Raw genomic sequence first — 7,730 nt, forward strand, 5'->3', positions numbered from 1 at the left:
CTGGAAAAACGATCAATCATAGTAAGACAATAACGGTAATTTTGACAAATAGGAAGTGGTCCAACAATGTCTAAATGCACATGCTGAAAGCGTTGATCAGGAATTGCAATCTTAATTGGAGAATTCTTGGTGTGTCTTGAAATCTTCGCACGTTGACATGGAAGACAAGTTCGAGTCCATTCCTTCATATCTTTCTTCAAAGAAGGCCAAATGAATTTCAGTAGTAATTGTTTAGATGTCAATCTGCCGCTGGGGTGAGCGAGTCTATGAACAACATCAAAAATTCTCTTGCGTAAGAGTTTAGGAACATATGGACGAATTAATTCCGAAGAGCAATCACAATAAATAGGTATGGTTGATCCTGAAAGAATAAGTTTCTTCAACAGAAGTGAAGAATTTGAAGAAAGTAAAACTTGAAGTTCTTCATCTTCTTTCTGATAATTAGCAAGTTCTTCTAAAGAAACTATAATAGGCATTGAAATAGATTCAATTCTTGACTGAGCATCAGCAACTGAATTCATTTTTCCAGAAATATAGGTAATATTTGTAGAGAATTGAGCAATAAAGTCCAATTGTCTGATCTGTCTTGGTGACGCTTTATCCAATTTCTGACGGAAAGCAAAAATCAAAGGTTTATGATCAGTTCTGATAATCAATTGTCTTCCTTCAACAAAATGCCTGAAATGTTTAATAGCCAAATAAATGCTAAGAAGTTCTCTATCATAAGTGCTATAATTTCTTTGAGCTTTGTCTAGTTTCTTTGAGAAAAATGCTATTGGTTTGATATCGTCGTCAATAGACTGTTCAAGTGATGCACCAACAGCAAAGTAAGAAGCATCACAAGTTAAAATAAGAGGAGCATGAGGAGCAGGATGAGAAAGGGTAGTAACTTGTAAAAGTTCTTCTTTACATGACTCGAAAGCTAATTCCGCTTCTTTAGTCCAAGAAATAATTCTTCTATCCCTCTTGCGACTGTCCTTTAAATATTCTGTTAACAGAGCTTGATGATTTGCAGCATCCTTGAGACAGCGACGATAATAATTGATAATTCCTAAGAATCTGCGTAATTCATGAAGTGTCTTAGGTTTAGGATAATCAATAATTGATTTCACTTTTTCGGATGTAGGTTTAACTCCTTGGTTAGAAACTAAGTAACCAAGAAAAGAAATCTCGCTTTGACCGAAAAGACATTTAGCGACATTGATTGTCATTCCAGCTTGTTGAAGACGATCAAAAATAATGCGTAAGGGAGCAATATGTTCTTTCTCATCTTTAGAAGCAATAAGAATGTCATCAAGATAACAAAAGGCAAAACTCAAATCATTAAGTAAAGAGTTCATGAGCCGTTGAAAAGTTTGGGCTGCGTTTCGTAAACCGAAAGGCATTACGACAAATTCAAAAAGCCCAAATGGAGTAGTGACAGCTGTTTTGTGAATATCTTCTTTAGCGACGGGTACTTGATAGTACGCTTTAACTAAGTCGATTTTAGAAAAGATATTCTTACCAAAAAGTGAAGAAGAAAAATCTTGAATATGAGGTAAGGGATAACGATCCGGGATAGTCACTGAATTGAGTGCACGATAATCACCACACAGTCTCCAAGAATTTTGTTCCTTCTTAGGTACCATATGTAGAGGGGCTGCCCAGGAGCTGCTTGAAGGCCTGCAAATTCCTTGCTCCATCATAGACTTGAATTCTTCCTTGGCACATTTAAGTTTCTCAGGAGTAAGTCTTCTGGGAGTCGAAAATTTAGGAGAACCTTCCGTAACGATATGATGCTCAACACCATGCGTTTTTACCGAGGAAATTGGAGAAAACGGGTGAGTCCTGGAAATTCGGTTAAAAATTTGTGGTACACAGAATCAGGAGATGTGGTAAAAATTGACAAATGTGCAACTTCTTGAATTTTTCCAGTATTCATAAGACCGGTAACATTATCAATCAATTTCTTGTTTTTAATGTCAATTAGGAGATTAAAATGACAAAGGAAATCGGCGCCTAAAATAGGACGTTGAATATCCGCGACACAAAATTTCCATTTGAATTCTCTCCTTAAACCGAGGTTCAAAATTAAAGTTTTTGAACCGTAAGTATTAATTTGAGTACCATTTGCGGCAAAAAGTTTTAAATTAGTATGCCACGGCTTCAATAAAACCTTTTTAGGTAACAACGATATATCAGCGCCCGTATCGACAAGAAAATTCAAATTTGAATGTCTGTCGAAAATAATGAGGCGATTGTTAGAAACACCGTCGTAAGCAGCCTCAGTCTTAAGCGGCGTTTTTAGTTTTCCTGTGAAGCCAAGAATGTTTTGGACATAGAACAAGGTAAAGTACATCGTTTAGCCTTATCACCAAACTTCTTATGGTAAAAACAAGTTGATGTATCTTTAATATCTTTATTTGATTTGTCTTTGTTACGCGATAACGATTTAAATCTTCTATTCTCTTTAGACCGGCTTTTGGAACGATCTCGACGACGAGAAACTTCAAGAGCTTCGATTCTTCGTAGCAAATCCGCGAAATCCGAAGATTTATTATTTGCATTATTGGAAACTTCCGCGACTTGCAAACCGCCGTCCCGATCAGCAATTTTATCGGCTAATTCCGCAAGTTTAACAAGAGGAACATCCTCTACTACGGCTAAAGTCGTTTGAATTCTATGTGGTAAGCGTTGAAGCCAAATCATTTGCAAAACACTATCTGCTAAAGATCCTCCAGACAAATGACGAATTTCTCGAAGTAATTCCGAAGGTTTTTTATCACTAAGTTCAATTCCAGCTAATATTTGTCTCAAACGTTTTTCCTCTGAATCCGTAAAGCGATTTATTAATATTTTCTTTAAATAATTATATTTATCTGTTTCAGGTGGATTTTCAATGACTTCAGATATGTTTACTAAGGCTTGTTCATCAAGATGACGAATGACAGAACTATATTTAATATCATCTGATCGAATTCGATAAACCGTAAACTCACTTTAATAGAAGCAAACCAGAGTTTAGGTTGTTTATGCCAGAAAGTCGGTAGTTTTAATAAACGAAACTCATTTGAGTGAATTTGTAACATAGGATCACTCACCTGATGTCCAGTTTGAGAAGGTAAAATATTAATATTATCTGATCCAACCTGATTTGATCCGCTCGCCAAATCCATATCAATCTGTGTATCCGAACAGGGTCTAACTGGTGATCTATCGATTGGCATTTTCCTCTTGTTCCAGGAATCCGATAAAATGATTTGAGAATTTCCGTGAAGGACTAATCCGCCTCTGATGTTTCAAAGATCCGGAGAATGAATCTCTTAAAATCAGAATATCCAGCAATTCTTCCAAGCGATGATAATATTTCGCAGACTTCAAATACGACGATCACTTGGCACTTATTCCGCATCAGCCTTTAAAATGCGTCGGCTTTAATATCACGTCGAGGTCACCAAAAATGTAGCGACTTATAAATAAATTCACCAGATCTTTAAAAAAAAATGTTTTTATTGAAAGTATAAAGCGAAAGAACAAAAAGAATTAATATTTAACAAATAAATGAATGTGTTGTTATGGAAATATTGATTTTTCTTAAAAACATTATGTATATTAATGAATTGAAGTTATTACAAATGTATAAAGATGTAAAAAGTGTAAAAGTGCAGTGAAAAGTGTAAGGTGTAATAAAAGTGTAGAGTGTAAATGAAAGGTGTGGATGATGAATGCTACATATTTGTACAAAAGTTTTATAAAAGTGTAGAGTGTAAATGAAAGGTGTGGATGATGAATGCTACATATTTGTACAAATATGTAGCATTCATCATCCACACCTTTCATTTACACTCTACACTTTTATTACACTTTTCACTGCACTTTTACACTTTTTACATCTTTATACATTTGTAATAACTTCAATTCATTAATATACATAATGTTTTTAAGAAAAATCAATATTTCCATAACAACACATTCATTCATTTATTTGTTAAATATTAATTCTTTTTGTTCTTTCGCTTTATACTTTTAATAAAAAACATTTTTTTTTAAAGATCTGGTGAATTTATTTATAAGTCGCTACATTTTTGGTGACCCCGACGTGATATTAAAGCCGACGCATTTTAATGGCTGATGCGGAATAAGTGCCAAGTGATCGTCGTATTTGAAGTCTGCGAAATATTATCATCGCTTGGAAGAATTGCTGGATATTCTGATTTTAAGAGATTCATTCTCCGGATCTTTGAAACATCAGAGGCGGATTAGTCCTTCACGGAAATTCTCAAATCATTTTATCGGATTCCTGGAACAAGAGGAAAATGCCAATCAATAGATCACCAGTTAGACCCTGTTTGGATACACAGATTGATATGGATTTGGCGAGCGGATCAAATCAGGTTGGATCAGATAATATTAATATTTTACCTTCTCAAACTGGACATCAGGTGAGTGATCCTATGTTACAAATTCACTCAAATGAGTTTCGTTTATTAAAACTACCGACTTTCTGGCATAAACAACCTAAACTCTGGTTTGCTTCTATTGAAAGTGAGTTTACGGTTTATCAAATTCGATCAGATGATAATAAATATAGTTCTGTCATTCGTCATCTTGATGAACAAGCCTTAGTAAACATATCTGAAGTCATTGAAAATCCACCTGAAACAGATAAATATAATTATTTAAAGAAAATATTAATAAATCGCTTTACGGATTCAGAGGAAAAACGTTTGAGACAAATATTAGCTGGAATTGAACTTAGTGATAAAAAGCCTTCGGAATTACTTCGAGAAATTCGTCATTTGTCTGGAGGATCTTTAGCAGATAGTGTTTTGCAAATGATTTGGCTTCAACGCTTACCACATAGAATTCAAACGACTTTAGCCGTAGTAGAGGATGTTCCTCTTGTTAAACTTGCGGAATTAGCCGATAAAATTGCTGATCGGGACGGCGGTTTGCAAGTCGCGGAAGTTTCCAATAATGCAAATAATAAATCTTCGGATTTCGCGGATTTGCTACGAAGAATCGAAGCTCTTGAAGTTTCTCGTCGTCGAGATCGTTCCAAAAGCCGGTCTAGAGAGAATAGAAGATTTAAATCGTTATCGCGTAACAAAGACAAATCAAATAAAGATATTAAAGATACATCAACTTGTTTTTACCATAAGAAGTTTGGTGATAAGGCTAAACGATGTACTTTACCTTGTTCTATGTCCAAAACATTCTTGGCTTCACAGGAAAACTAAAAACGCCGCTTAAGACTGAGGCTGCTTACGACGGTGTTTCTAACAATCGCCTCATTATTTTCGACAGACATTCAAATTTGAATTTTCTTGTCGATACGGGCGCTGATATATCGTTGTTACCTAAAAAGGTTTTATTGAAGCCGTGGCATACTAATTTAAAACTTTTTGCCGCAAATGGTACTCAAATTAATACTTACGGTTCAAAAACTTTAATTTTGAACCTCGGTTTAAGGAGAGAATTCAAATGGAAATTTTGTGTCGCGGATATTCAACGTCCTATTTTAGGCGCCGATTTCCTTTGTCATTTTAATCTCCTAATTGACATTAAAAACAAGAAATTGATTGATAATGTTACCGGTCTTATGAATACTGGAAAAATTCAAGAAGTTGCACATTTGTCAATTTTTACCACATCTCCTGATTCTGTGTACCACAAATTTTTAACCGAATTTCCAGGACTCACCCGTTTTTCTCCAATTTCCTCGGTAAAAACGCATGGTGTTGAGCATCATATCGTTACGGAAGGTTCTCCTAAATTTTCGACTCCCAGAAGACTTACTCCTGAGAAACTTAAATGTGCCAAGGAAGAATTCAAGTCTATGATGGAGCAAGGAATTTGCAGGCCTTCAAGCAGCTCCTGGGCAGCCCCTCTACATATGGTACCTAAAAAGGAACAAAATTCTTGGAGACTGTGTGGTGATTATCGTGCACTCAATTCAGTGACTATCCCGGATCGTTATCCCTTACCTCATATTCAAGATTTTTCTTCTTCACTTTTTGGTAAGAATATCTTTTCTAAAATCGACTTAGTTAAAGCGTACTATCAAGTACCCGTCGCTAAAGAAGATATTCACAAAACAGCTGTCACTACTCCATTTGGGCTTTTTGAATTTGTCGTAATGCCTTTCGGTTTACGAAACGCAGCCCAAACTTTTCAACGGCTCATGAACTCTTTACTTAATGATTTGAGTTTTGCCTTTTGTTATCTTGATGACATTCTTATTGCTTCTAAAGATGAGAAAGAACATATTGCTCACTTACGCATTATTTTTGATCGTCTTCAACAAGCTGGAATGACAATCAATGTCGCTAAATGTCTTTTCGGTCAAAGCGAGATTTCTTTTCTTGGTTACTTAGTTTCTAACCAAGGAGTTAAACCTACATCCGAAAAAGTGAAATCAATTATTGATTATCCTAAACCTAAGACACTTCATGAATTACGCAGATTCTTAGGAATTATCAATTATTATCGTCGCTGTCTCAAGGATGCTGCAAATCATCAAGCTCTGTTAACAGAATATTTAAAGGACAGTCGCAAGAGGGATAGAAGAATTATTTCTTGGACTAAAGAAGCGGAATTAGCTTTCGAGTCATGTAAAGAAGAACTTTTACAAGTTACTACCCTTTCTCATCCTGCTCCTCATGCTCCTCTTATTTTAACTTGTGATGCTTCTGACTTTGCTGTTGGTGCATCACTTGAACAGTCTATTGACGACGATATCAAACCAATAGCATTTTTCTCAAAGAAACTAGACAAAGCTCAAAGAAATTATAGCACTTATGATAGAGAACTTCTTAGCATTTATTTGGCTATTAAACATTTCAGGCATTTTGTTGAAGGAAGACAATTGATTATCAGAACTGATCATAAACCTTTGATTTTTGCTTTCCGTCAGAAATTGGATAAAGCGTCACCAAGACAGATCAGACAATTGGACTTTATTGCTCAATTCTCTACAAATATTACCTATATTTCTTGAAAAATGAATTCAGTTGCTGATGCTCAGTCAAGAATTGAATCTATTTCAATGCCTATTATAGTTTCTTTAGAAGAACTTGCTAATTATCAGAAAGAAGATGAAGAACTTCAAGTTTTACTTTCTTCAAATTCTTCACTTCTGTTGAAGAAACTTATTCTTTCAGGATCAACCATACCTATTTATTGTGATTGCTCTTCGGAATTAATTCGTCCATATGTTCCTAAACTCTTACGCAAGAGAATTTTTGATGTTGTTCATGGACTCGCTCACCCCAGCGGCAGATTGACATCTAAACAATTACTACTGAAATTCATTTGGCCTTCTTTAAAAAAAGATGTGAAGGAATGGACTCGAACTTGTCTTCCATGTCAACGTGCGAAGATTTCAAGACACACCAAGAATTCTCCAATTAAGATTGCAATTCCTGATCAACGCTTTCAGCATGTGCATTTAGACATTGTTGGACCACTTCCTATTTGTCAAAATTACCGTTATTGTCTTACTATGATTGATCGTTTTTCCAGATGGCCTGAAGCTGTTCCTATTTCTGAGATTTCTGCTGAAACTATTTCTACAACATTTTATTCACATTGGGTAGCACGTTTTGGTTCTCCTATCAGCATTACAACAGATCAAGGTCCTCAGTTTGAAGCAGCTTTATTCAAAGCTTTAACAAACCTAATTGGATGCCAAAGGATTAGAACTTCTGCTTATCATCCTGCTTCAAATGGAATTCTGGAAAGATGGCATA

At 35.3% G+C, this 7,730-nt stretch overlaps 2 long non-coding RNA genes across 2 annotated transcripts; one reads left to right on the top strand and one right to left on the bottom strand.

The window, feature by feature from the left end:
- The first annotated feature begins 1,240 nt into the window (after positions 1 to 1,240).
- On the top strand, positions 1,241 to 1,798 carry LOC146722987 (uncharacterized). Its single transcript, XR_014924820.1, has 2 exons — positions 1,241 to 1,537; positions 1,622 to 1,798. It is a non-coding gene; the product is annotated as an uncharacterized LOC146722987 (long non-coding RNA).
- Positions 1,799 to 5,428: 3,630 nt separating this feature from the next.
- Positions 5,429 to 6,331, bottom strand: LOC146722988 (uncharacterized). Its single transcript, XR_014924819.1, has 3 exons — positions 5,967 to 6,331; positions 5,683 to 5,882; positions 5,429 to 5,533 (listed from the first exon to the last, which is right to left on the bottom strand). It is a non-coding gene; the product is annotated as an uncharacterized LOC146722988 (long non-coding RNA).
- Between the last annotated feature and the right edge of the window lie 1,399 nt (positions 6,332 to 7,730).

The sequence above is a fragment of the Nylanderia fulva genome, unplaced genomic scaffold (assembly GCF_048542155.1).
Source record: "Nylanderia fulva isolate GAGA-0341 unplaced genomic scaffold, ASM4854215v1 Scaffold249, whole genome shotgun sequence".
NCBI classification, from domain to species: domain Eukaryota; kingdom Metazoa; phylum Arthropoda; class Insecta; order Hymenoptera; family Formicidae; genus Nylanderia; species Nylanderia fulva.